At 47.4% G+C, this 22,722-nt stretch overlaps 1 long non-coding RNA gene across 1 annotated transcript; it reads right to left on the reverse strand.

Annotated features, from left to right (window-relative positions):
* Positions 1 to 206: 206 nt before the first annotated feature.
* On the reverse strand, positions 207 to 1,529 carry LOC138581918 (uncharacterized). Its single transcript, XR_011304871.1, has 4 exons — positions 1,410 to 1,529; positions 829 to 944; positions 658 to 734; positions 207 to 548 (listed from the first exon to the last, which is right to left on the reverse strand). It is a non-coding gene; the product is annotated as an uncharacterized lncRNA (long non-coding RNA).
* Between the last annotated feature and the right edge of the window lie 21,193 nt (positions 1,530 to 22,722).

Genomic DNA, 22,722 nt, shown 5'->3' on the forward strand with positions numbered 1-22,722 from the left:
CATTATACATGGGTACTCCCTTATTTTTTTGTTATAAAGGGGTCAAGTCTGATGGACGGGAGAGTCTACGAAGAGAAAATTATGGAACAGACTGACTACCCCTTTCTAATGCTCCTGTGAGAACACAGGTTTAGGTACAGAGGGGCTGCTTATTTATTTAGCAGACTTAACACCTATTGGGAGAGAAATAATTCCAACTGAATACATTATGACAAAATCATCAATCACTTTAATGTTAATTCATAAAAACATATTAAAACAACAAATTGGCTTCTGCATGGACCAGTCATACCTTACATATCACTCACACATTTTACAAACATGGGGTTAAACTATTCGAATATTCATTGGACATATGGTTTGTTTACAATATGTAGGACAAAGAAGGTTATATTCAGTTTCCCTTTAGAGTCGACATATGTTTCGGCCATAATTAAATACCGCCGTTGTCTTCGGAGGTCAATAAAATAAGTATTAGGCCATCTTCAGGACGTTCAATTGTTCTTTGAAGGCTAGTTTCATTCCTCTTTCCACATAAACTGCCACATCTAAAACATAAATTGTATATGTATTACAGTACGAATACATTTCTCCCAGTTTGATTGTTTAAAGGTGATAGCCAGATTACCTAGTTCTGGACCAGCACACTGCACCCACCTGTGATCTATGTTGTTTGGTCAGGACCACTGAACTATGACTGCTGGATGTGTTGATTACTTTCCAGTGTCAGCGCCCTATATTATAGGGAACACAAAACAATGAAAGTATTGTCAATTACCTGTTCATTTCTTTTTAGGAAGAAACAATCCTTGTAACTGAAGGACTTACGGAGAGCACCTCTTTGTCAGTGTATTTTCTTGAAAACACTTGTATTTTGATTCACACGGCCGGGAAAGCTGATTCCTAAATTAGAGGATTATTCACCTGTTACTGGCTGTGACTCCCTGTTAACAGAAAGGCAGGGATGACTCACATGTCTGTGATGTTGAAAGGACATACTTTCAATCCGTCTTTCATTTATTTCTAAAAGTAGAAATTAAAAATAGCGTGGCAGACCGCCCTTAATGTGATCGCCATATTCAGATTCTAATTTGTTACAGTTGCACAATGTGCGAGTAGATTAATATACCCAGGATTTCATCTACTTTATAATGCTATATATTCTTGCTTTTCTAGCAAGAAAAAACAAACCGGTGTGTTTTCACTGTTTTTACTGTTCTATATTGTGCTGTAGCAATTACAATTAACCTCCCAATTCTTTCTGGTTTGTTAAATGCAATCGACTTTTTTATTGATATTATTCTGTTGGTGATCCGAATCTCAGCCACAATGTGGCTTCTTATGTATATATTACAACCCAGGCTAAGATACAAAGCTTGTAATATCGCATTCTCAAGCAAAGGGCTTACCTCTTTGCTGCATGCATACGTTGCGTTTCTCACGGCTGACGCAGTGTCTAAAAGGACTTGCAGTGAACCATTAAAGGCGTTACTGCCTTTTTAAATGTCACCTGATTACAGACGTAGCCACGCAGGAAATCACGTGACTATGTTAACGTTGCAGAGCGCCGTCTGTATTGTGCATTGTTATGCATGTAGTTCTTTATATGGAATCACTTCCAAGGCTACTTGTACCGTCTTTGGTTCAGTTTTACTTATTTTCTTTATTATCTTTTTCCCATTGTACAAAGGATTCGTGAAAAGAATACTGAATATTGGCTGCACGCGTATGCTGCGAGTGGCACGGCCGATGCGGTGTTAAACGTGACGCACTGTAGACCATTAAAGGCATTACTGCGTTTTGAAAAACACCTGATTACAAACGCGACAACGTAGGGAATCACGTGACTATGTTGACAGCGTTACAGAGCGTCGTCTGTATTATGCATTGTTGTGCATGTAGTTCTTTATATGAAAACACTTCTAAGGCTGCTCGTACCGTCTTTGGTTCAGTTTTACTTATTTTCTTTATTATCTTTTTCCCATTGTACAAAGGATTCATAAAAGAAATACTGAATATGAGTGACCAATATTTGATTATTTCTTTTTCTTTTCAATTCTTCTTTAAATGCATATAGCGTAAAAAGGCTTGTCATGAATGAATGTATACAAGAAGTGACTTATTGCCCTTAGTCAACATTAATTGGCAGCATGTTTGCCGAAATTCTCACATCAGAAGTACGAGAAAACCCGTCCTTTAGATTTATAGTAACCACAACTTGTGCTGAATCATAGCTCTCAACCATTTGTCTCGCAAAGGCGGGTGAAATCACCCGATTTTGTTTCTGGCGGGTGAGACGCCCATTGGAATGAATGGGCGTGCAGGAGGCTTGGCGGGTGAGTCAGCCCTTTGCAAGGCGGGTAACACCCGCCAAAAGCGGGTGAGTTGAGAGCTATGGCTGAATAGGCGCTGGTTTATGGCATTTTGGCATTAGATTGATTGATTGATATTTTATTTCTATCGCGCTCGTACTAAAGTGTTTCAGAGCGCGACAAGGCAAGGGAGGGGAACAGGGGAGAACAAAACAGCGATCTTACTAGGCCCAGTGACATTGAGAACGCGCAAGTGCATGGAAGAGGGGGGAGGGGAAAAGTGCATGGAAGGGGAGAGGTGGAAAGTGCGAAGCAGAGGAGAAACAGATAAATAACAATAAATAAATAATAAAGGCAACAAACAGTGGTAATGCAGCCAGCAATTTGCAAGTGCTAGGTTTAAGGCAGCAGACAGGGTAGGTCTGATAAGTGCAGGAAGAAAAAGGGGGGGCTGTATAGGTACAGATGCAGACCCCAGTGCAAGGGGTGGCCCGGAGGCAGTGCGGGAGGGTGGCAGGATGAGCAGGTACCTGGGCCCAAAAGACAGAGGGTGGCCAGGTGCACGGTGCCAAGAGAGAACAGATCAGCAGGGGAGAGGGTGAGCGAAGGCGGAAGAAAAGAGGAAGGTCTTGAGGTGCTTCCGGAACCGGAGATGGTTCTCCTCAAGTTTTAGAGTGGCAGGGATGCTGTTCCAGAGGGAGGCCCCAGCCGAAGACAGAGATCTACCCCCAGCTCGTTTCTTAGAAAAACAACTGACCCTGAGTGAGTTGGAGGTAGAGGAGCGAAGAGCTCGAGAGGGGAGGTATTTGCGGAGGGATAGCTGAAGGTATTTTGGATCCAGGCCCCAGAAAGCCTTGTGGACAATGCAGAGGGTTTTGAATTTAATCCTTGCATCCACTGGGAGCCAGTGGAGAGATTTCAGAGCTGGAGAGATACGATACCAGGGCTTGAGGCCAAGGACAAGTCTCGCAGTCCTGTTCTGGATTAGTTGCAGAGGACGGAGAGTAGAGGCAGGTAGATTTAGAAAGAGGCTGTTACAAAAGTCCAAGCTAGTGAGAACCAGAGCTTGAGATACCATGAGCTTCTGGGGGAAGGAGAGGAAAGGCAGAGTACCTCTGAGGAGGTGCAGTCGGAAATTTGACTTTTTACAGACCTCAGAGATGTGGGCGGAGAAGGAAAGGGTGGAGTCAAAGATGACCCTGAGGTTCTTAACCTCGCAGGTGGGTGTAGAAGGAGGGCCAAGGGAGGCCAGCCAGAGAGTGAGGGGAAAGGATGGTGAAGGTGTGCCGATGAGGAGGATCTCCGTCTTGCTAGCATTCAGACAAAGATCATTGGCGGCACACCAATCTTGAATGGCAGTTAGGCAATCAGAGATGAGAGAGGGTGAGGAGGTGGCAGAGGGAAGCTTGAAAATGAGTTGAGTGTCGTCAGCGTAGCACTGGAAATTTGAGCAGAAAATGGCAATGCAGTGGGCGAGAGTTGCCAGGTATTGGTTGAAAAGCCAGGGCGAGAGGTTAGACCCCTGGGGAACACCACAGGTAGAGAGGAAGATAGATGAAAGGAAGGACCCAAGTTGGACCTGGGAGGGTCGATCTGAGAGGAAAGAGGTCAGCCAGGCCAGAGCCTGATCAGTGATACCCAGGTTTTCACGGAGATGGTTGAGCAGGATGGTATGGTTGACCGTGTCGAAGGCAGAAGAGAGATCGAGGAGGATGAGGACAGATGTAATGTTAGAGTCAAGGTTGGTGAGCAGATCTTCACAGATGTTAAGGAGAGCAGTTTCCGTGCTTCTGGCAGCTCTGAAGCCAGACTGGTGGTCATGGAGACAGCCAACAGAATTGGAATGAAGGTTAAGCTGAGAGTGTAACGCTCACCTGGCTCCCACGGAGACGCTGGTCTGGTCTGGGTTGCTGTGGCCTCTTCAAGCGTGATGCGCAGAATTCGGACCACCGATTGAACAGGACCCCCAAATCTTACTTGTCTGGCTCGTAGGAATATCCTCCTGCAGATGAGAAAGGGGATTAACTGTCTGCTGAATAATGTGCTTGCTCCCCCGTTTCCCCCTTTGTTCTTCTCTGACTTCCTACTAAACCCCCGGTTTAAGCTCACCTTATGGTTTGGAAGGATGAACTCTCCATCCAGCTTCTGGTGCAGGGGCGCGCGTTCGTCCAGTTACTTCACTGGTTTTCAGAATCGCGCTGGCAAATCCACTTGACTTTACTGAGCGATATGCCGTAAGTATGAAGATGCAAAAGTTCAAGTGTGAGCCTCCTTTTATGTTGTCTTTTTCTGTCCTTTATTTCAGGTGCAGAACAAAGCTGATGCGTTGAGGGGTTAAATTGCCGGGGTAAAATCAAGTGAGTTAGTGATGAGGGCGACCCCTCTAAATGTCTTTATAGTTCCCCAGTAATGTCTTTTGTCCTTTCCCCATAGGGGCCGGGGTGCAGTACCTGCCAGAGATGTGGCGCCGACCCGAGATGTGGAATGGTTCACCAAGAATAGTCGGTAAGTAATATGACTGAAAATTCGGCTTTCCTCTTGAGTTCCCTCGCTCACCTTTTATCTCTTCTTCTCTCCCTTAGGTGCAGTGCAGAGATGTGGCGACTGGCACTGAGAGCCGCGAGGGAGCCGGGCGGCGTCTCGGGAACAGGTGAGTGAAGCGCGGCGCTGCAGCGAGCAACGCGGTGCTTTTAAATGGAAGTCTTCCTTCAGGAATGCTGGCGTGAAGATTCCGGATGCAGGTAAGAAGGTTGAAATAGTTCTTGGTTTTCACCTTTCTCTTCTCTTATTCCCTTACAGGTGTTCCAGGATCAAGGCGGGCGTGGCTGGAGTCCAGGTGCAGGAGCAGACACGGTGAGCGTTCAGCTGCTGGGATGCAGAACAACGCGAAGCACGTGTGGCTGTCCGGGCGTGGCTTAAATAGCCTTGGAAGAAGTTCCAGGTGAGTATTCTTCCACAGCCCCACCCAAGTAACAAAATAGTTACTTCAGAAAAATAGTCCCTCCTAAGCCTCATTTGGCTTGGTTCTTCATGCAGCATGGTCTGCATCAGGTGAGTGCACCAAACACTTCCCCTTATGAGCCTGTCGCCTATGGCGCCAGGACTGATGTCCAACATGAGCCTGGCGCCAACGGCGCCAGGACAGAGTCCAAAGAGCCCCTATAAAGGGCCGCTGGGCTTTTACCCGGGGGCGTGATGCCTGCTCCCGGGGGTGCTGGGCCTGGCCTGGTGCTCCGGGGGTAGGCATCATGACAGAGAGATGGCCAACTTTTCCAGGAGTTTGCCAAGAAAGGGAGTATGTCAACATGAGAGGAACAGAGAAAAAAGCGCATCCCACAAATTTATAGAAAGCACCTATTAATGATTAGCATGGCCTGTACAAATCATATTTAATATTCTTTGGCATATCCATTGGGATCCTACTTAAATTGTACATCTGCATTTAGGGTTGGTTATGGGCGTGGGAAGCAAAGTCATCTGAGAAATGCACTCCATTCCACGGCTATGTTTAGCCCCTTCTTCACTGTATTAAGATTATACATCCATTTTTGCTCGCATCTGGTGAGAGCCAGATCTCTATTCCCCCGTCTTATGGAAGGTTTAATCACCTGAATGACGCACAATAACATATCAGTACACTTGTGTTGTTTCATACTGAAATGCGCCACTAGTGGTTTGTTCTCAACTTGATTTCGGATACAGGACTTGTGCTCACTGATCCTTTGGCGTATTTGTCTTTTTGTTCTTCCAATATATACCAAGTCACAAGGACATTTAATAGCATATACCACCCATTGGGTTAAACAATTTGTAAAGTCTTTTAAATGAACTACCGTATTACAGAGGGTAATGGTCTTCATGGTGGCAGTTTGATCACAGACTGAGCACTTTCCACACTTATGGTGGCCTTCTACAGGTGGTAGGCCCTAGAGCACTGTTTGCGATATTTTGCTTTGCTTATTATTTGGGTATGTATGTACCAGAGTATCTTTGATGTTTTGTTGTCTCTTAAAGGCGAACCGAGGAACTGGGGGATTAAAGTCCTCTGTTTGAATCATATTCCAGTGTTTGCGAATAATTTTTTTAGATCGTGACTGATCGGACTATATGTGCTCACACATGTTACTTTGTCCTCATTAGACCGATGAATTGGTTCTAGAGTGGTAGCTCTATTAGTATGTAGTGCTCTTTTATACGCTCTCTGTACAGTAGTTCTGGGATAACCTCTTTCTATTAATCTAGATTTGAGATTTTTACCATGTTGTTTGTACATGTCTACTTGTGTACAGTTTCTCCGAATCCGAAGAAATTGGCCATATGGAAGACCCTCTTTAAGACTTAGCGGATGGAAGCTATGATAATTCAAAAGAGTGTTCTTGTCCGTAGGTTTTCTATATAGCACTGTTTCTATATTGCCATTATTTCTTTTTTGTATCTCCAAGTCTAGGAATGGTATCTTATTCAAGTTTGTATGTATTGTGAATTTGATATTGAGATTTTGAGAATTTAGCCACTTATGGAACAAAGTAAGAGGGTCTACCATATGGCCAATTTCTTCGGATTCGGAGAAACTGTACACAAGTAGACATGTGTAAAGCATGGGGACTGTCATTGCGAGCAGAGGTTTAGCCGGGGCGAGATCCAGGTGAGTGGACAGGAGAGCATAATCAGACCAGGAGAGAGTTGTAGTGAAAGTGCTGGATATAAGGATGTCTGCTGAGACAAGAGCAACCAAGGTGTGTCTGGCTGAGTGCGTCAGACCGGAGGGAAGACTGGTTAGGGAAAGAGAGTCACAGAGGCTGCAGAAGAGTCCAGAGGCTGCATCAGGGGAGTCAAGGTGAATATTGAAGTCTCAGAGGAAGAGGAGCTTGGAGGTGGAGGCCAGGAGAGAAGAGGTGAGTCAGAACACTCCAGGAGGAAGAGGGAGACCGGATCAGGGGTCCTGTAGATGTTGGTAAGAGTCAGTGAGAGGACTGGAGAGGCACCAAGGCTGCAGACAAGGCATTCGAAAGAAGAGTAGGACTGAGTGGGTATGAAAGTAGCAGGGACCCATTCAGGGAAGATCTGGGCCACTGTGCCCCAGACCGGTTAGGCCTGGGTTTAAAGCAGATCTTGTAGTCCTCTGGGAGGAGTATGTCAAAAATAGTGACAGAGCTGGCAGTGAACCACAGGGGACATGAAGATTGAAGTCTTGAAGAAGGTGGCAGATGTCAGAGGAGTGTTTAACAGCAGATTGAGAGTTGAGGATGGCTAGCTGAAGCTGGTTGGCACCTTTGAAGGTCTTCTAAGGAGGGGTACAGGAATCTGGTATGCACGTCGGTGGTGGTGAAGGGGCTGAAGGGGTGTCAGAAGGAGGAGTGGCAGTATATGGGAGGAATTTGATGAGAGACGAAAGACACCTATCATGAAGGAAGAGGTTGGGCTGAGAGCCCTGGACCATAACAGTGCCATGCTGGTAGACATTAATGACGACCCTAGAGGATGGGAAATATGCCAAGAGTACGTCTCATCGGGTACCACCGTTAATGGGGGAGAAGAGAAAGGGGAGAGCATTGAGACCATATGGAGAATCCAAAGGTTCTAGAGAGGGAACGACAGGGAATGTCAGTGACAGTCTGCCTCGAAGAAGCGTTGACAGAGGTGTCAGTGATGGGCAGACCTGGATTGGAGACCAGGAGATCTTTCTTGAACTTTTTCCTTCCAGGCTTTGAGAAATAGGATAGGTGATAGAGTAGCAGTTAGAGAAGATGGGGGAGATGGAAAGCACCATGTAGGGAGAGCAGAGAGATGGAAGGGGGAGAAGGAGAGGGAGGGAGAAACTGTACAATGCACAACAAACTCACTGGGCGGCCTAGCACCAAGCCAGGCGCAGATGAATCAGGTACTCGAGAAAGGAAGTACAGACCAGTGAAGAGATTCCTGCGGCAGGCCGTGGGCGAGCTCGGTGAAAAGGCCAAGAGAGTTGATCCTTTGTCAGGCTTCCTTCACCAGCCGCAGGAGACTTAGTATGCAGAGACCTAGTTCTGCAGTTGTTTCGCTCGGAGCACTCAGCGTTTGATTATGTGGGCGGGGCAGTTATCTCCTATGCAATGCTATGGCTTGAGGTGCTGGATGGTGGTGGCAATGTCTTTTGTGGTAACAAGGGAGAAGTGGAACTTGGGGGAGTGAGGGGTGTAGTGTGGGAGGAGTGGGATGTGGGAGTGGTAGGGGGCAGTGTGGGTCGGTTTGGCTAGGAGTAGCTGTTTTTTAGTGCCAATGGTGTTTTGAAGTTTGTTGATTTCATTACAGAGGGCTGCTTGGATGGTGGACCACCAGGCTTTGTCAATGTGTATGGTGAAGGAGGTGGGCAAGGGGGTTTTCCAGTTCCTTAGAATTGGAACTGGCTTTGGTTATCTTTGTGTTGAATGAGTTTTGAAGCTACTAGGTAGGCGTCAAGGTTAGAGGGTCTGGGGGATTTCCTCCGGGTGTGCTCCAAAGCAGGTTTTTGATGGTTCAGGGTAACAAGCTCGTCAGAAAACTAGACGTTGTTATTTTACCTGGTTTAGGAGTACCTAATGTGTTTTTGTCATGCCAACCTAGCACTGCTGGTCCATACTCAGCGGAAATATGCTTGGTGTTGGCTTTGTGCCCCTTGAACACCAGCAGTCAGGCCTTGTATACCAACAAGGCAACTGCATGACCAACATACATTGTGGGGTTATAGTCCACCAACTGTGACATACTCCTTACCCACCATGTTCTTGTAGGTTCTTACTTGGGTAACAGTGATGTCTGACCCAGAGTCTGATGTCAGGTGTATCGGATTGTCTTCTATGCCGGCAGTACAGTGTGGTTTTGACGCTCCCTGGAGCTCAAGGACCATGGCCAGTATGATGTTCTCCTTTTCATCTCAGTCAACTCCAAGACTTGGTTCATTTTCCATTGCAATCACATGTCTTTTCTTCCTTTGCCTGTATACTTTAGTGAAGAGTCCCATGCGGCTGCATGCTGCACAATCTTTACTCGTTGCTGGGCACATTCAATCATTTGCAAGATGACGATTGCTGCTGCATCTGTGGCATGACTGGTTCTTTTGAACAAGTCTCTCTTTATTATCTCTAGGTTTGCACCCTTCTTGGGGCAGCTGCCCCTCCCTCTGCATGCTTTGAGGATATGATTTGGAGATGGCTTGGATCTGTGCTGTCTGCGGTTGCGAATGGTGGTCCTTTCCCTTCAGCATTGTATCTTTGAATGATCTGGCTTTTTGTATCACTTTTTCTAAGAAGATTTGTTTCTTGAGTATTTTGGATGTGGTTCGATCTGTCACCACAATGGCAATATAGTCCCAACTCCCTGAGCATCACTATGTAGTCATCTATCAACTCATTGGGTGCTTGAGCAGGGGCGTTTCAAGGGCATGGCCAGAGGTGGCACGTGCTACACCTGGGATCTGATTGCCCCCCCGAGGTACCACCCCATTATCCTAAACTATGATCATTATGTGTGTGTGCGCTCGTCTGGTGGTAACATACTTGCACACATGTGACGCCTGAAGCGGAGCAGTTGAAATTGAGGACCAAAGGTCTTTCATGTGCAATTGCCGGGTCACATGCACTGATCAAATCTTTCTGTACTAGTCCCTACCCCACAGAATGCAACAACTGGTGATGCGGCAGTGGTGCCCCATGTTTCCCTCTAGCTCGGGAGTTGCTTTTCGCGATACACACCGATAATCTTCATTACTCCTGGCCCCACTCTTCCTTGTCGCAATACTTTACTTGATGGTATCTGCCTCCATCTCAGGAATCTATGTTTTATTTGTCCTGATCCTATATCAACATTGGAGCAATAAATACCTTGCATACCCCACAAACCCTCAAGTTAACATTTCCCTAAGCAGATTTCATCCATCCATCAGGAGTGGGAGAGGAAGGTCATAAGTACTGTGATGAGGAATCATAGGAGTGGGACTAGGAAATATAGCCGGTTTGTAATGTGAACATTAACTCCACGTCCCTCTTTTTCGTCCCAGTACTTACTTTTCGGGAATACCAAAGCTTGATCTGGAAGGGGCCTGTGAAGCAGTCACACAGACCTCAATGGCATGCCAATGCCCACCCCATCACCCTTCAGTAGGTTTCTGAACACAGAGCCCTCCCCCTTCCGTTAGTCGAAGCCCATGCTCAAGACACATATGCCACATGTACATGAAGCATGCCAATCTGCAAGAATTTTGTAGTGTGTTCTCAAGAGCTTTGTGTTTGGGCAACACCTGTCACTTCTTATGTTACGATTCTAGTTGAACAAATCCAACTACAAATGGAAATAACCAATTCTTTTTTCAGCGCTGGACACTCTAAAAGTCACCAAGAGAGTGTCTGGCATTCCCAAAATGTCTATTTCCTTTAGGTTTTAGGGAAGAATACCCTTGTCAGAGAAGCCACATCTTCTACTGCCGAGCCCTAGATGGAAACAGGCCACATATTGTCCAGTGTTCGGTGGAATTTGGAACTATCCCTTGGAAAAGGATCACAATATTAGTATGGTACCCTCCTGAATATTATCAGAAACACTGTACCATTAAAATCCCTACCATCTCCCTCGCCAGTTGGATGCAATGGTCATTAGGACACAGTTTGTAAGTTTCAGACGTAATATGCCAATAACATCAATTTATTCCAAGGGCTGCCATGCAATATCCGAGGAGCCAAGTTCAGGATCCAAGTGGATTTCCTAAAGGAAATAATTTTTCAGAAGGTGATTCTCTAACCATCTCCTTCTAATAGAGCCACCCAAGGATCACAGAGAACCTTATAGCTGCTCATGTATCGAATATTATGGCTAAAATCCCAGCGGTGTGGTTAGAGGTGGCACGAAGGTGGAAAAAAGCATTAACAGACCAGGACTAGCTTTGGAAAATATGGAAATTTTATTGATGAAATGGGCTTTGTATGTAACCCAGGTAGAACAAGCCACCTTTAAACAAGACTGGGATGGTGTGCTGACTTATCTCCAGAAAGACTATATGAAACAATGGTGCCCTCATAGTATACAGATCATGGACATTTTTGGAGAGCAAAAACAACTGGGCATGGATTAACAACAAAGGGTTCTTCAGGCAGATAGGGTAGGGTGGAGTTTTGGGGGGTTTGTGTTGATTTTGTTGTAAGAATAACATTTTTACAAAAAAATGAAATCCCAGCGGTGGTCCTGAATGGAACCCCAGGACCATGCAACAATTAACTCCAAGAGAGGGACCAGCGACTTCTCTGCTAATGTGAAAGCAAATCACCTCTTCAGAGGAATCCCTGATTAATTGATGGACCTGGGAAGCAGAGGAATTAAGCAGGAGCCTTCAGACATAACAGTTTTCCGTAATAAGACAAATGAGCAGAACTTGGAAGAACGTCAATAACACAGGGACCCGAAAAGAGCCAGGGCAGAAACGACCAAACCGGATTAGACTCTGAGAAAAACAAGGCTGATATATCTATTCCTGAGAGAGAAATATGTAGCTACTGGGTGGATCCACCAAGGCATTAGTCGCCCCATGTATGTGGCATGTCATTTAGGTGATCCGGAATCTCCCTGTCCTATGAGGCAAATCTAAGGCCAGATATGTCAGAGGGCGAGTTCCAGCACCGTCTCACCCTTTGATGCAATGCGTAGCTGTGATATTCCCTAATCAAACTATGCCTGAACCCAGAATCTCATGGGGACCATGAACCGCTGCCGACATCCTGTTGGATGAGCAAGATATAAGTGCTAGTTTCCACTGTATTTGAAAACATGCCAGTTCCAAAAAAGCACCCCATGCAATCCTGCAGGTGACTATTGTGTAGCGTGACCAGATTTCAAAAGTAAAAAACCGGGACAGGGCAACTAACATAAAAGTAGGACTAACTGTTGAAATTGGCTGTCAAGGCATTACACTTCAGTAGCAGTTAGAGGAGAGGGGGTTTTAAGTGTTACTGTTCAAATAAACACATAATATAATTGATTTACCACAAACTAACACTATCTTAAGTTGTACAATGCAGCATTTCTTCTGAGCGAGATTGTGCATTCCTGCATGCCACCTATGAAGAGCTACTACCAATAACCAGGACCACTGCAGTTTCCAGTGGAAAGATAAACTTGAGAAAGGGGGGACTGAGCACCATATTCTTGGACAGTCCCGTCAAAAACAGGACGTCTGCTCACCCTACTATTGTGAGAATATTTGTTGAAGGTCAAAGCAAGGGATTCCTTCACATTTTCCTTTTGTCGTTCCCTCCTCTGGACATCGACTGCTAATATTATGACTGAGAAAAGACGAGAACAATCAATCTGGTGTTGAGGTCATTAGCCAGCTGAAGCTGTTGATTAAAACTTCTTAATGGAATCATGAGAACCCAAGCAGCCATGAGTTGCTGGAGTAGAGGTAATTGGCATGTCAGGACGTATTCCATTCTTAGTAGCCTCTGCAGGAGTACTCTGAAACTCACCCCCCTATCTTGAGGGACATAACTTATCCAGGACCATTCTGGAGAATGCCCTTATGTATTTTAGATCCAAAAGTTTCTGAGTAGAGACTTTAGATGGAGCAAAAGACTTCTGTTGTATCTTATCTGGCAAACCTGATGCGCCTGATCGATGAGCTGTGGAAGAGGATCTGATCAACCAGTATTTGGGAAAGGATAAGGATTGACCTACCACAGTTGTAGATCTGTCATGAAAGAAGCACACATTTACGTGAACACTGTAGGGCCTTCTAGAGTCCACATGGATGGGCTCTGAACTAGCAAGAGAGGATGACACTGTCAACCAAAGATATTTCTGATTGGTTCTCTTTACGAGAGCAAAGAACATATCCTGGAGGTCCAAGAAAAACACACAAGCCCATTGAACTCATCAGGATGATTTTGCAGGAAATCAAACGTATTGGATGCTCACTTTTTCAGGAGAGTCATATTTTTAAAACAGTCTCTTTTGCACATGGACTATTAGGGCAAGGATCCTATCCCCTTAGGACCCCTTCCTTTTGAAATTGCATAGATCGCTCAGTTTTGTTTTTTGCTCTCCATATTCTAAGACCATGCATTGGGTCCAGGAGAGACCATGGCGATTGCTAATGTACTGTCACTTCTCAAAATACTTCGCTTTTTGAATTTGGATGTCATCTGTGTATAACATATTACCAATACCAAAGGAAGACAGGCAGATGTTTAGCCTGTGACCTCTCAGGTTACAATTTGATCGCTGCACAGATGCCTTAGTCCAGTGAGCTGTTATATGCCTTTTATTTCTAGCCAGAGAGAAGGGATCGGTATCCTAAGAAGAGATAATCACTGGTCACACAATTTCTCGTCTCCTTAACAGTCTTGTGGTGCCTTTAATCAACAATGGAATTTTTACTGAAGACGACACATGGTGCTTGCCAATCCGTTCAAGATGCATGCTTCCCTGCACCAGGCTCAGAGAGACACCCTTATCCAAAACCATCATGGCTGATCATTTGTTCCAGCTGCCACCCTACAAAGGGGATATCTTTACCCCTGCATTTTCCCGTACTGTGAGACAGGCATGGTATCAAGAGATAACACAGACAACAGATTTCAAATTCAACAGTAGAATCTTTATTAAGTATCAGGATGGTGTTAGACCTAGCTTGCCCTATCACTTTGGTGGTATTTTCCCAACCAAAGGGCATTTAGGGACAGTCTATGTCTGCAAGTCCAAATCAAACGTCTGTCTGTGCCAAAACCTATGCTTGCCCTCACATCTAATACCAAACATAGTGTAGGGATATTGTGAATGAACTAAACAGTGTTCAAAATACAATATCTGGCAGCTCCTTGCTCCCTTCTCCAAGTTCAGGGTCCAGTTCCAAAAATTGCTTGTTCCAAATATTCTACCAGCGCTTGGGTTTCCCTTCCCCATGTTCGAAATACACGTGGCTTCAATACACATTGTTAAACTGGGTTCACAGTATTCCCATAGAAGCTCTTGATTCCCTTCCCCAAGCCTGAAGTACTGGTACACCAACCAATTTCACAATATTCAACTCGTTATTGTTTTAAGGCTTCTTTAACAATTATCCTGGATTTGTTGGGGGCTCCCTGGTCTAGGTGCAGTTGAGCAACTTTCATACACGCACTAGGTTTCTTACATTCTCTGAAACTCACAGGTCGTGCTGCTGTTTCCTTCAGTTTCTTCACTGACACAACTTTTTAAATGTGAGCTCAGGGTCTCACCCCCTGCCCCTCAGACACTCCTGGGTTGATTTCTCAACTCAACGGAATGAGCACTGTACTGCCATAACGAAGGAACAGTCCTGCTCCGCGGCTCCCTTCTCCCGACTTTGCTGGCTCCTGGAGACACGGCTCCCTCACTGTGCTTCCGCACTCTGCTTCACCTTGCAGTCTTTTAGTGTCTCGGTCTTTCATTCTCCATTGGCTCATTACGGGTTGTAGTGGCCTTCCTGCTGTTCTCTCCTCTAGCTCCACTTTTTATACACCTGAGCCCTATTAAGGGGTTTCAGGTGTGATTCCTTGTCCTGGTTTGCCAGGACTCCATTTAGATCAATTACTGGGACATGCCTTATTTTCAGCCTTGTATTCTGCATGATCCCCCTTCTTCATCCACAACTATAGTGGTGTTTCCTATAGATAGTATGCATTAGTCTTTGAGGTTTCATCCTCTTCGCAGAACTTTGTGTGCATTCATGGGGTAGAATAGGAATGAACGGTAATATCCTATAAAGGCTGAAGGTGTGTAGGGTAGGTCAGTGTTAGGAAAGGAGGGAACCCATGTCTCACCCTACGGCACCCTCTCCCCAATCCCCAAGGACCCTCCACTCTGGTGATCGTCCCTCGCTTGTCCACCCCAAGGGTTGGGATCCAAAAGTGCAGGACCTTCCTTGGCCATCTGAGCAGAAGATCCCTGGGAAGTAGTTTTGAGAGTGCCTTCAGGGTTCTCACAGTGCACATCCACTTCCAAGTTGATCTGCTCTGCCAGCCTTTCTGATGAGAATGTCTGTCATACCTTCAGTTAGTGCCACTCCAGTTCTGTTAAATGCACAAACCTCTTTCACACTTTTGATCTTAGCAGTAGCGGTAGTTGTTCAAACTGTGATGCCACTCAAGGAATCCTGACAGATAGCATGTGTTAGGAATATGGGATGGAGGAGGTGTAAAAAGAGAATCAGGAGACGGTATATCCGTAAATAAACTACATTGCCCAGCATTCCTTGGGACATTTTGTAGTTGGTGCCGTGCGCGCATCTGGCCAGCTGAGACTCATTAGCACAGTTTATCAAGGGCCAACTGCGCACGGCAGGTGTGGCTTATTTTGAGATCGGGACGTAGCCATGCCGGAGGAGTAGGAGACCGCTGACCCGTGATCGTGTGCTTTTCTGCATACATCCTGTAAGCGACTGACAAATAATGCTGGAAGCTTCCCTGCCGGGTGTTCGGTCGTCTTGAAAGCAACAAGTTCCACCTGTTCTCCGTTCCCCGGCCCACCCCTCCTACTCCTGGTTACATCCGCATGGGGCCTTGCCTCACTGTATTCACAGTTGTGGTAAACTAGGTGGTTTTATTTTCTCCCCCTCGCAGGATTCTCAAACTTAGGTGGCCTGGTACCTAATACGCATTACTGTTTGCTCTGTACTGTGGTAAACTAGGGTGTTTTTCTCCCCTCGCAGGATTCTCAAACTTAGGTGGCCCGGTACCTAATACGCATTACTGTTTGCTCTGTACTGTGGTAAACTAGGGTGTTTTTCTCCCCTCGCAGGATTCTCAAACTTAGGTGGCCCGGTACCTAATACGCATTACTGTTTGCTCTGTACTGTGGTAAACTAGGGTGTTTTTCTCCCCTCGCAGGATTCTCAAACTTAGGTGGCCCGGTACCTAATACGCATTACTGTTTGCTCTGTACTGTGGTAAACTAGGGTGTTTTTCTCCCCTCGCAGGATTCTCAAACTTAGGTGGCCCGGTACCTAATACGCATTACTGTTTGCTCTGTACTGTGGTAAACTAGGGTGTTTTTCTCCCCTCGCAGGATTCTCAAACTTAGGTGGCCCGGTACCTAATACGCATTACTGTTTGCTCTGTACTGTGGTAAACTAGGGTGTTTTTCTCCCCTCGCAGGATTCTCAAACTTAGGTGGCCCGGTACCTAATACGCATTACTGTTTGCTCTGTACTGTGGTAAACTAGGGTGTTTTTCTCCCCTCGCAGGATTCTCAAACTTAGGTGGCCCGGTACCTAATACGCATTACTGTTTGCTCTGTACTGTGGTAAACTAGGGTGTTTTTCTCCCCTCGCAGGATTCTCAAACTTAGGTGGCCCGGTACCTAACACGCACTACTGTTTGTTTGCTCTAATTGTGGTAACTTGTGCCTGCCGCTCACTTCCTGTCTGCGTGCTCTCGTTTCGTCTGTCTCCCCCCCCCCTCCCTCCTACTCCATGGTGCTCTCTGTCTCGCCTATCTTCTCTAACTGCTTCTCCATTGACTATCCTGCTCTCCTCACTAAATCTGGTAGGAAAAAGTTTAAAAAGGACATCCTGGTCTCCAACCCAGGCCTCCCTATCGCTGACACCTACACTAGTGCCTGCTCTAAGGAAACTCTCACTGACATCCTCTTCTTCGTGCCTTCGCCTGACCTATGGACCCTTCATATGGTCTCTGTGCTCTCTCCTTTCTCCTCCTCTCCCATTAATGGTGGCACCCGTTGGGATGTCCTCTTGGCCCCCTTCCGCTCCTCTAAGGCCATCATTAATGTCTACGCTAATGGGACCATCTTGGTCCAAGGCCCTCAGGCCAACCTTCACCTCTTTGATAGACGCTTCCCACACCTCATCAACTTCCTCTCCTCTCCTGCTGTCCCCCCTCCTCTATCCTTGGCTACCTTGCCTCTACCCTCCCTCCCTGCCCCCTCTCGTGCTCCTTCTTCACCGCCTTCTTCAACACCTCCGCAGGGCGTACCTCTGATCTGTACCCCTCCCCGGAAGTTCTTCAAGGATGGCAACCTTCTCCACATTGCCACTCTAAATTCTCGCTCTGCCATCAAGCACTCCTCTGATATCTGTCACCTCCTTGAGGAACTGGACCTCGACGTCCTCTGTCTCACTGAGACATGGTTCACAGCCAGCTCTGCCACCAGCTTTGACACACTCCTACCTGACGGTTACAAGATCCTCTCCATGCCCAGGCCTAACCGTGCAGGGGGTGGTGTTGCCCTTATCTTCCCTGAGTGGATTCCTGCCACTGTCACTCCTACGCAGACCTACTCCTCTTTTGAATGTCTTGTCTGCCGACTCTCTCTCTCTCCTAGCCATTCCCTTACCGTGGCTACTATCTATCGGCCACCTGGTCAAATTTCCTCCTTCCTCTCTGAGTGGGCTGACCTCTCCTCCTCACTCCTGTCCTCAACCACTCAACTCCTCTTACTTGGCGACTTCAACATCCACCTTGATGCCTCCAGTCCCCCCACTGGTCTCTTTCGTGACCTCTGCGACTCTCTCTCACTCTCTATTCTCCCGTCTGGGCCTACTCACTCTGCTGGGCACACTCTTGATGCTCTGATCTCTTCTGACCTTCCCCTCTCCGTCTCTCTCTCCACTCCTCTCTCCTGGAGTGATCACTTTCTCCTATCCTCCCACCTCACCCTCCCTACTCCACAGGCAAAGCCACCCTCTTCACTGCCACCCACCTTCTCGGTCATCCGACCCATGAAGCGTGTGTCAGTTGAGGCTTTCGCTGCTACCTTCTCGCCCCCCCCCCTGCCCCTTCGGCTGACTCCCACCCTGACACAGTCCTCTCCATGCTCCACTCTGCTATATCTGTTACTCTTGATATCCTTGCCCCCGTCATGAGAATCCGCCTGAAGCCCAAAGCCAAATGTAACTCCTGGTATGACTCGGATCTCGTCACCCTAAAACGCAAGTGCAGGGTTGCAGAGAGGAAATGGCGTGCTTCATGTTCCTCCTCTGACAAACTGGCCTGCCGCCTGCTCCAAAGGCAGTACCGGCTCTCCGTTCTCACCAAGAAGAGAGCCCTTATCCAAGCCCGCATCTCTGCGGCATCTAACAACTCCGCCGAACTCTTTAAAATCTGCAAGGAGCTGGCCAACCCTGTTGCAGTCTCTACCTCTCCTGTCCCCTCCCAGGCCCTCTGCACTGCACTGGCCTCTCACTTCATCTCTAAAACTCAGGACATCCTGTCCTCGCTCTCCTCCTTTCACCTCCCTCCCTCCCTTCCCGGCTCTTCCTCTGGCCCTTCTGCAGTCACCCCTCCTCCCTCTTTCTCTGCCTTTCCACTTTTCTCTGCTGACGAGGTTTCCAGACAAGTCCGATCTATGAAAGTCTCGTCTAAACAGGTTCACCCCTGTTCCTCCAAAACTATCAAGGACCACATCGACTCCCTGGCTCCTGCCCTGGCTGACTTTTGCAACCACTCCTTCGCCTCTGGAGTCTTCCCTTCCCCCCTCAAGCACTCCCTTGTGCACCCGCTTCTCAAGAAACCCTCTTCCGACCCCTCCTCCCCGGCTAACTATCGCCCTATCTCCATCACTCCCTTCCTGGGCAAGCTCCTGGAGAAACTGGCCATCTCCCAGCTTAACCTCCATGCTGAATCTGTTGGTAGTCTTCATGACCATCAATCTGGCTTCAGAGCTGCCAGAAGCACGGAAACTGCTCTCCTGAACATCCGTGAAGACCTGCTCTTGAACCTCGATTCCAACACTCCGTGTGTTCTCATTCTGCTCGATCTCTCCTCTGCCTTTGACACTGTCAACCATGCCATCCTGCTCAACCGTCTCCGTGAAAACCTGGGTATCACTGGTCAGGCTCTGGCGTGGCTGACCTCTTTCCTTTCAAATCGACCCTCCCAGGTCCAACTGGGGTCCTTCCTCTCCGACATCTTTTTCTCCACCTGTGGTGTCCCCCAGGGATCTAATCTCTCTCCCTGGCTGTTCAACCAGTATCTGGCACTCCTTGCCCACCGCATCGCCGCTCTCTGCCCTAATTTCCAGTGCTATGCGGACGATACCCAGCTCATTTTCAGGCTACCCTCAGCCTCCCCCTCTCCTTCCCTCATCTCTGACTGTCTGTCTGTTATCCAGGAATGGTGTGCCGCCAATGACCTCTGCCTTAATGCCAGTAAGACTGAAATTCTACTCATCGGTACACCCACTCCCTCCTTCCCTGCAGCTCTCTGGCCTGCCTCCCTTGGCCCCCTCCCTGCTCCTACCTGCAAGGCAAAAAACCTTGGGGTCATCTTCGACTCCACACTTTCCTTCTCTCCTCATATTTCTGATGTCGCTAAGAAGTCACACTACCAGCTGCACCTCCTCAGAGGTATTCTTCCCTTCCTCTCCTTCCCCCAGAAGCTCACTGTCTCCCGAGCCCTGGTTCTCTCGAAGCTGGATTACTGTAACAGCCTCTATCTTAATCTGCCTGCCTCCACTCTCCGCCCTCTGCAACTCATCCAGAACAGAACTGCGAGACTTGTCCTTGGCCTCAAGCCCAGGGACCGTATCTCTCCAGGACTGAAATCTCTACACTGGCTCCCAGTGGCTGCGAGGATAAAGTTCAAAACCCTCTGCATTGTCCACAAGGCCTTCTGGGGCCTGGGTCCTAAATACCTTCAACTCTCTCTTCCCAAATATCTTCCTTCCCAAGCCCTTCGCTCATCCGCCTCCAACTCCCTCAGGGTCAGCCGCTTCTCGAAGCAACGAGCTGGGGGTAGATCTCTCTCCGCGGGAGGGGCCTCCCTCTGGAACAGCCTTCCTGCCTCCCTGAAACTTGAGGAGAACCATCTCCGGTTCCGGAAGCACCTCAAAACCTTCCTCTTTGCTTCTGCTTTCTCTCTCCCTCTCCCCTGCTGAACAGCTAATATCCTTCACTGAAACTGCACTGATTCTGCAACTGGACCACTCTTAACGGCCTCGGTCCTTGGCCCAGCCACTCTCCACTTGCACTGATGCACTGGAACCCCTCTGCACTGCGGGACTGCCTCTGTATCCCTACAGCCCCCCCCCCCCTTTCCCAGCACTTGTTCTGCACTTACCTTGCACTTGCCACCAGCTGGCCCTATTTATTTATTACTTTACGCCACTTACCTTGTACTGCACTTCCCCCCCTCCCCTTCCCCTTGCACTTTTCCCCCTCCCCCACCCCTGCACTTGCGCGATCTGAATGACACCTGGCCTAGTAGGATCGTTGTCTGTCTCCCCTTGTTCCTCCCCTCCCTGCCTCGTCGCGCCTTCAAACACCTGTGTATAGGCGCGCTACAAATGCCATATCATATCATATCATAACACCTTTCTTGTGCAGTGGTGGAGAGAGGACTCGAACTGCTGTTACGGGCTACGAAAGATTAAGTCCGGGAAGGCTTGCGAGCTTCCCGGACGACAGATAAGTGTTGAACCTACATATTTTGGCAAACACTGATGTTTTGTTCTTGCTAGAGTTTTCTATTAGCGCATAAGGCAGCACTTTGACTGGCATTGCAGGCCAACTGTGGTACAGGGGGGGGGGGTTATGCGCATGTTTCACAGCATCCCTGTGCTTCCTTTCAGTTACAGTCTTTCCCTCTTCTTGCTCCACTTGCTTGGAATTCTCGAGAAACAGTCCACATAGATTTGTTCAAAACCAATAAAAAGCTTACCTCCTATCCTCTGAGTTACCCTATTAGCCTACCTCTCATTTGCCTGCTCGATAACATTTTTCCTCGCTTGCAACCTGCGTCTCGTCCTCACTTCCTCTGCCTCTACTCTAGCACTTCACTCATTATGGTCACATCCCGAGCACAGCTGGCCGTAGCGCCTACCTGCACTTAAAAATGTCCAATGTTGGTTGTCTTTAATCTATGTATGTCCACTTATGTATTGTCCCCAGTGACTGTTACATTTACTCCACTCCACAACCTGGTCAGAATGTCCCTCAAACTCACCCTGTTGTAAGACGCTCACTGCTTCCCATCAAATCTGATTTCTTATTTATTGTACGTTCTTTTGTGATCAAACGAGCACTGTTCTTCCTGTGTATAAATAAATAATAATAAATAAGTCAATAAATAAAATGTTTTTCTCTGACCTAGCCATGTTCACAGAGCACCTGAGGGTTCCTTGAAAGTTCTTACGAAGAAAGAAGCTCCCTGGATGTGGTTGGAATGATAGAAAGATTTATTCTGTAGCTCTAAAGGGGCACTCATGACCACCATGGCCTACTTTAACCACTAGTTTTTAGCTGAGCGGATGGTGAACACTAGCCCCTGTAGGCCTAGTGCTGTTCACATGCCAGAAGACCAAAAATGCAAGTTACCACCCAGCGGCCTATGCCAGCAGGGTGTGGACAGCGTCAGAGCAGGGGCGCCTTTGTATAGAGCGTGAGGTCTTGGCAGCTTTGTGGGGTTGCCATTATTTCACTGTGTAGATCTTTCTGCACCCATTGAAGGTGATCAGAAACCACTCCTCCCATTGCGTCAGGTATTTCTCTTCGGGCCTGTGTGGTGGTGAGACCGTGGAGGGGTATCTTTTTGATGTATAGAGCACTTTTCTGACATAGTCATGCTCTCATTGTGTTTGCAGGAAGTAGTTGGTGCCACCGGAAATCATGATTTCTTGGATCTAGAGTAGCTGGTCATCACTTTTGGAAATTGGAGATGATTGCCAGAGCCATGGACACATAGTAAGAAGCGGCCTGAGAAACCTCAGGGCATCAGGATCAAGGGATGAGCTGTTCCCTGGAATGGTTGGTGATGAGAGTGGCGAGGCTTGTCCCTCAGTTCTCTTTAGAAGGAAGAATACTGAAGCTGGCCAATAACGAGCATCAAGGTATGGCAAAAACAAAGGCCACATTGTGAGAAAATGTTGGGTTCCCAATTTAGGGCAAATGTTGGAAGACTTGGTTGGAAGGAGCTTTATGTGGCAGGCAATAGGACAACCAGACCGGCCCTCAACAGTTGCCATAACTCTTTAGAGCTTTGGAACCCATTGGAATGAGTGAGCATGGACTTTGGGACTCTTCTGTCAGTGCAACACTTTCTGGTGGCAATAGACAAGCATTACAGATTTCCTGAGTTGGAGATTACAAGGTCAACAGTGGCTTCAGAAATTATTCCACTCAGAAGGTTTCATGGATTTAGCATTTGCATCAATGTTCCACATCTTGGTAAGCAGGTGGCCTGCATTAGGTCACAATAGGGAAATGCCACAGGCAGGTCCTGTCCACACGCAACCATACTTGTGTTTGGACAAAAGCGACACAACCAGTTGCAGGTCCTACCTGTGGCATTTCCGGATTGTGCATCGGTGCCATGCTGGCCACATGCTTACCAAGATGTGGAACATTGATGCAAATGCTAAATCCATGAAACGTTCTTATTGTGCAAGAACAGCATGAGGAATTTTCAATTGCATTGTAAAAGTTTCTCAGGGAATATGC

The sequence above is a fragment of the Ambystoma mexicanum genome, chromosome 3q (genome assembly GCF_040938575.1).
Source record: "Ambystoma mexicanum isolate Mex_15411 chromosome 3q, UKY_AmexF1_1, whole genome shotgun sequence".
Taxonomy (NCBI): domain Eukaryota; kingdom Metazoa; phylum Chordata; class Amphibia; order Caudata; family Ambystomatidae; genus Ambystoma; species Ambystoma mexicanum.